The sequence below is a fragment of the Centruroides sculpturatus genome, unplaced genomic scaffold (genome assembly GCF_000671375.1).
Source record: "Centruroides sculpturatus isolate CEXI.00-Female unplaced genomic scaffold, Cexi_2.0 scaffold99, whole genome shotgun sequence".
NCBI lineage: Eukaryota > Metazoa > Arthropoda > Arachnida > Scorpiones > Buthidae > Centruroides > Centruroides sculpturatus.
In genome coordinates, this window is record NW_019384321.1 from 842,152 (window position 1) to 848,847 (window position 6,696).

Sequence of the window (6,696 nt, forward strand, 5' to 3'; positions counted from 1 at the left end):
CGCCCCAAAATATAAATTGTTACTAATCGCCCCCTCAACATGGAAAAACGCCCACATGGGAGCGATATCGCCCCCGTTGAGAAACACTGGGTTATATGATATTTTGGTGTGTAGCTTCCACCAGCTAAACCGCGTGAGATTGGTGCTCTGTAAAGCGTATGCGCAAATGCGTATAATCTGGCTGCTGTCCCGTATTCGACAATACTGTACAGCGGTTTTATTCCGCCACTGATATTCGAATATACAATAGCAATCTTATCGTTTTATTTTCACATGTGGTATAGAAATTTGTACGATGACTGCGTGGCCCACCATGCAGACTTCGTACTCAGAACACTGGGAATTCGGTCGTGGGTTCGCGCCTTGCTCGGATGGGCTGGCCACGTAGAGTTTTCAGGGTTTTCTCCGCGTCTGTAACGCCTAAATAGGGTCCAGTTTCCCATAAAACGACCTCCCGGAAGACATCTCCTAGGCAGATCGCCCAAGTGTTGCGTTGCCATAACTTAATTTAACAAACAACAACATATAGAAATTTGTAATAAGATACATAATACAGTTATAATAGAATATTAATTTTAATTAATTCAAAGTGCGTTAAAATCAGGGCTGTGGAGTCGGAGTCGTGGAGTTTTGGTGTTTTAGCCGGAGTTGGAGTCGGAGTCGGATGGTAAGGAAAAGTCGGAGTCAGTAGATTTTTACGAGACTCCACAGCCCTGGTTTAAATATGAAAATAATCGCGCAATATGTATTTATATTTTAGTAAATACGAGGGAAGCGGCGCTTCCACCGCTTCCAAGGACGCATGCATCTGCTGTATAGAAACTTCTAATCAGTTTAAAAATTTAATTCAGTTTAAAAATTTTCCCTTGGAAGGAGTTAGATGAATGCATGACTCTCGGAGAAAAACTATGATGTACAGGGGCAAGAGACAAGTAAATTCGATGGTATTGTTACGATGTCGTAAGAAATATTAACTTGCTCGTATTATAATTAAAATTTTGTGGAAAAGAGCGATACTGTATATTTAAAAAACTTGTTTAAAACGGAAACCTGCCAAGCGAATAAAATATTCAGTACCGTTCGATTCCGGTTTACACAGGTTTTACTTTATTGGTTTTTATAGTAAATATATTAGTACTAAACTGAGTATCATCAAAGTATTTAAACATTTTAAGCAGCATGTTTTTACGAGTTTCTTATAAACTCTCTTCTTTTTTTATTAAAATTATTCATTTATCAATTATTTAGTTAGAATTATTAACTTATAAATAATTAATGATACGAAAACGTTAGAAAAAAATAAAATAAAATTGTCAGCATGTGTAATAAAGAAATAAAACAGCATAAATCCGAGTTATTTCCGGCATCACGTTATAGAGCAGTGAATGACGTCCCATTCCTAACACGTTACAATTTTCTACTCTGAACAGCCAGCGGACTACAGTTTGAGAAAGTTTGCTTTAGTTACGTTTTCATAACATTTTGTAACAAATTTTACAAACTTAAGATTTGACAACGATCATTTATTCTGCGAGATTAACTCCGTAAAAATTTAGATTTATTGCTTATAATTATAAATTTATTATGATAATACAATGTACAGAATCAAATTTTTAAAAATTCTAAATATCACTTTTGGATAGCTGTTATTATGTTCTATGTATGTCTTGTCTCTAATCCAACATTAAGTTCGGTAGACTATCATTACAGCTTTCAGGTTAGACACTTCTTTTATTGCTTTGACATATGCATTTCGGGCTTATATAAAAGTTAAGTCCCTCTTCAGTGCAATACTACAAATTATTAAAAAAATTAAAAAAACATAATTAGTAACATGACAAAACTGTTTGCGTGCAGGTCATATTTACTGACATAAAACTATCATATTTAAAAATTGTCACACTTATATGATACCTATGGTTCTGTCTCCTAAAACCACGGTGTACAACAGGTAACATTGGAAAGATTTTAAAATGCAGCCATTAAAAACACCTCAAATACATTTTCACCATTAATACGGAATACCTAATATAATAATAATTTTATAATTTTTTACTTTAATAACATCATATATCTTAATAAAATAACAATATAACATGACACTCACTTTTAACATTTGCTCATAAAATCTTATANCAAACATATACGCTTTATATAACTAACTAATTTAAAAATGTAAAAGATATATTTGGTTGGAATTTTAATCAATACTTAAAATAAAGTTTAAATATGTTTACGATATATTTTTAAAGATAATTAAAAAGTTACACACAAACGTGGAATGAATCGAACGATTTTTACAATCGCGCAGTTACTGTCAGCTGCAAATACACTTCCGGTATGTCTAGAGTTATTGGAATAACTAAAAAAGTATTTGTAATTATATGAAAAAAATATAGAAAATCATACAATAAGGTCTGTGTAGAACCAAAGATTACAGTTATTCAGGGCGCTACTGTTCGTTGTTTGTTTATTAAGTTCGGTAACGCAATACTTGGGCGATCTGTCTAGGAAGAATGTCTTTCGAGAGGTGTTTTAAGGGTAACTGGCCCCAATTCAAGCGTTACAGTCGTGGAGAAAACACGAAAAACTTCACGTAGTCAGCCCGTAATGGCGAGGCGCGAATCCACGACCGAACTCACAGTGTTAAGACATATTGCAATTCGTATTAAATAATAATTATAATGAATTATTTCCAAATTTGCTAACTACTAAAAATTTCCTTTACGTTGCCAGTTATCATAGTGCAGAATATAACTACCGGTAAAAGAATGATCTGATATTGTGTGTATTAGTGTAAAATTAAATAATTCAATTAAAAATTACGTTTAAAAGACTAATATATCTTGATTTTCGTCATGTCCGTTTACCAGGAACAAGTTCACGCAGAGACGACATTTTATTAGAGTATCTCCTGAGAAATGTGTTTATTCGTTGCCCATTTCTTGAAAGACATTAAGGAATTCAAAATCACCTATGTTTATTTTACAGTCTTGACTGCATATCACCTGAAATATAATTTAATTTGTTTAGTTCTGTGATCGACTCTTTGAGCTCGGCGAAAGGAAAGAAATAATTAATTAATTTTTTCCATATTATTCTACATATAATATCTTTTTGTAAAACATTGTGAGAGTCCAGATTGAAAGGGGTGTGATTTTTAAAGAAATTAGTAAAAGAGAAAGAACGATTTAAATTTCGATAGAAATTAAATTTTTGTAACTTTAACAAATTTTCGAATCAACGGATGTTAAAAACTTTCGATTTTGAAAGGAAGTTCATTTCCTTCCTCTGATACTAGTAAGTTGATTCAGAAACGTTTGCACACGAGACTTTGCCGGCTGTAGGCCGTCGACTTGGACAAAAAGGACAATTTTCCCACCATTCGGGGGAATTCTCTACACGATGTCACGATGTCGGACAGATAGCCATACATTTGGGCAGTCCATTTGAGAAAGAGAGGCATACAATTCAACACAGTTTCTCCATACAAAGAGAAGGCCGCAGTTCGTCGTTCTCCGCATAAAATATCGCCATACGATAAGTAAGAGAGAAGAAGACCGCTCCAAAAAGGTTAATCATGTCGAAAGAGCGCATCCTTAGAAGCAACGATTAATGAATGTCCCATACAAGAATCGGAAAGAACTGGGAAGGTATTATATTAATATTTAGATTGGTGTAAACTCTCACGCGTTAGATTTAAGATAGAGGGTTGAATTTTCTTACTCTTGAGATAGGTCTAAAATATATTACATGTAATCTATTTTTATTGTATATTCTTTTGATATTTTGTTTTATTAAATATTTTAATTTGTTACTTTAACTATGGACTCTTTGATGATTAACATCCACATATTTGCCTACTCAACGTAAACTTTGCCTCATACTAGCAATTCCGTGGTTACGCGTGTTAATCCGCGTTAAAATAAGATTAACTGGTGTCGGGAATTCTGACGAGAAGAAGGGTAATTACGAGATCATCTCTCTCTGCCTTATTTACTTTAATACCTAAAAAGCCCTCCGAACTAAGGTAAGCGGATCTTGCGATCTGTGCCAAGTAAGCGACATAGGGATTGAGTTAATTTATCCTATGCCCATGGCTTCTCACAACATAAAATTTTTCCGTGAAATTTTTTATTTTTGATCCATACATCCTTTGTTTAGTGTTCATATATTTATTATTATTATAATTTATGAAATAGCATATTTATATCGATTTTGAATATTTTTTGTTAAGTTTAAGTTCTTAATTTAAATACAGTAATTACAATTTTTAGCAGTTTTACTTTTTTCTCTAATTGGTCTGTTATATATAACAGCGATTAGTGAAAAAATAACACTTATACTAGATTTTTACATTTTTACATTATACTAGATTTTAATCACCCGAGACCAAACTCGGGTGATTAAAACATCGAAAAATGCAAAAGAAAAGGCTCGGAGGATATTTTTCTGTATATATAGATGATTAGGAATTTAATGAGAGCTGCAATTCTTGGCCATGCAACTCGCACCAACTCATTTACACGCGTACAATATTCCAACAACTTGCATTCATATCCATTTGTGGGACCATTGAGGGTATTCACTCCTGTGCAATTGATGGCAACTAGTTACCCTTTGGTTTGTTTTGTAGTTAATCAATGCTGCCTTATTACTAAGTATTTCCTTTCTTTCCTTTTATTTTATGTCTTTTCTTCTAGTTACCTTTCACTCAGTTTTCGGTTAGTCTTAGTTGTAAGTTAAATTAGGGCATGTTAGCTATAGCTTCTCGATTAGGTTTCGGTAGGTTAGAGTGAGTTAAAGTAGTATGGAAATTACTTTGGAGTCTTGCTAGTTTGTTTTTTGTCCAGTCTGTGTTTTGTTGTTGTCCTCGTTTGTTTATTGCGCTATCAATCTAGCAATTAAGTTAGCCTTAAGTCTCGCGCTCGCGTTCTCTCTTATATTTATTACTATTAAGTTATTCACTAACAGCCACTCGGCACTAACCTCTACTCTTAGATATTCGTGGCAGCCCTCAATTATTGGTGTTCTCTAATCTCAGGGTTTCCTTAGACCCATTGGAGGACCATAGCCTTGCAGCATAAAAATTGCAAGCCCACATTACACTTAGAAGGTTCTATAACCAAACGAACTCCGTTCAAAAGTGTTTTACCTTTCTCTACTATTTATGTTTTCTCTCTTCTCGTTCCATTTTTTACCCTTTTTTTGCCAACTAAACAGGCCATATACGGTGTCTTTCGTTTAAGTGTATACAGTCGACCCCCCTATAACACGGTAGATACGTTCCGCTTTTTATGAAATTCATGTTATACGAGTCCTTAAATACATGAGCCAATTACAGCCCAGCACGTATGCAGTTTATGGACTACGACTGTTTGAAAGGTGTTCTTCCATAAAATTAATCGATTCTAGGCTAATTAGACTCAACATTTCCAAAACACGTATAATTTTTTATGAATAATCCATATAAACTATGCTATAAACAAAAAATTATAGGATTACTTACCGAGTGTGCACCGTTTGACGACGCCATTGCTTAAGCTTGTTTTCGTCGTGGAGTGGCGTATCGAACTGCGGGCGCGTGTTTCCTGATAAATTATTTTTCTGCAGAAAATTTCGTGAAATTTGGAGACATCATTAATAAAAATATAATTTTTATGGCCGTTAAATAATAAATGGTTTTATGTAGGTCCGCTGCACGTTTAAACTCAACGGTTTGTGCAATATCCGCTATTGGACTAGATTCGACCAATCCTGTCGCGACACGAGTCGGCGATGACGTTTTACCGTATTTTACGAGTTTCTTTTAGCGTGTTTATACAAATACGGTCGCAATTTTTTATCCGCTATACACAAATCCGCATTATATGTACCCGTTTTGTAGGAGGGTCTACTGTATATGGATGTTCCTGTGGAAAATATTTGCTTTTCCTTTTTGGAATTTAATAATTTCTATGCTTTCTGTAGAAAATGTCTGAAATTTTCAGGGAGGTTTGTGTATTAGGGGCATTGATGCTATATAATTTTGAATGTTGGAGGTCGAGGGGATGAGTTAAACGTGGCTAGTGTACCGTCGTGAAGAATGACCCTACTGTATGACCCTACTGGTCATACAGTAGGGTCATACAGTATGACAAAATTGTTAATGGTAATAACGAGTAAAATCGTCGTGAAGAATGACCCTACTGTATGACCAGTAGGGTCATACAGTAGGGTCATTCTTCACGACGGTACACTAGCCACGTTTAACTCATCCCCTCGACCTCCAACATTCAAAATTATATAGCATCAATGCCCCTAATACACAAACCTCCCTGAAAATTTCAGACATTTTCTACAGAAAGCATAGAAATTATTAAATTCCAAAAGGGAAAAGCAAATATTTTCCACAGGAACATCCATATACAGTAGACCCTCCTACAAAACGGGTACATATAATGCGGATTTGTGTATAGCGGATAAAAAATTGCGACCGTATTTGTATAAACACGCTAAAAGAAACTCGTAAAATACGGTAAAACGTCATCGCCGACTCGTGTCGCGACAGGATTGGTCGAATCTAGTCCAATAGCGGATATTGCACAAACCGTTGAGTTTAAACGTGCAGCGGACCTACATAAAACCATTTATTATTTAACGGCCATAAAAATTATATTTTTATTAATGATGTCTCCAAAGTTCAGCAAATTTTTC

The 6,696-nt window shown here is 34.5% G+C and overlaps 1 protein-coding gene across 1 annotated transcript in view; it reads left to right on the plus strand.

The window, feature by feature from the left end:
* The first annotated feature begins 3,180 nt into the window (after nucleotides 1-3,180).
* Nucleotides 3,181-6,696, plus strand: part of LOC111625749 (gastrula zinc finger protein XlCGF49.1-like) — an 18,609-nt gene continuing 15,093 nt past the window's right edge. Inside the window, exon 1 of the mRNA XM_023368974.1 lies at nucleotides 3,181-3,653. The gene's annotated coding sequence lies outside the window, so the exon portion shown is untranslated. The remainder of the gene's footprint in view (nucleotides 3,654-6,696) is intronic.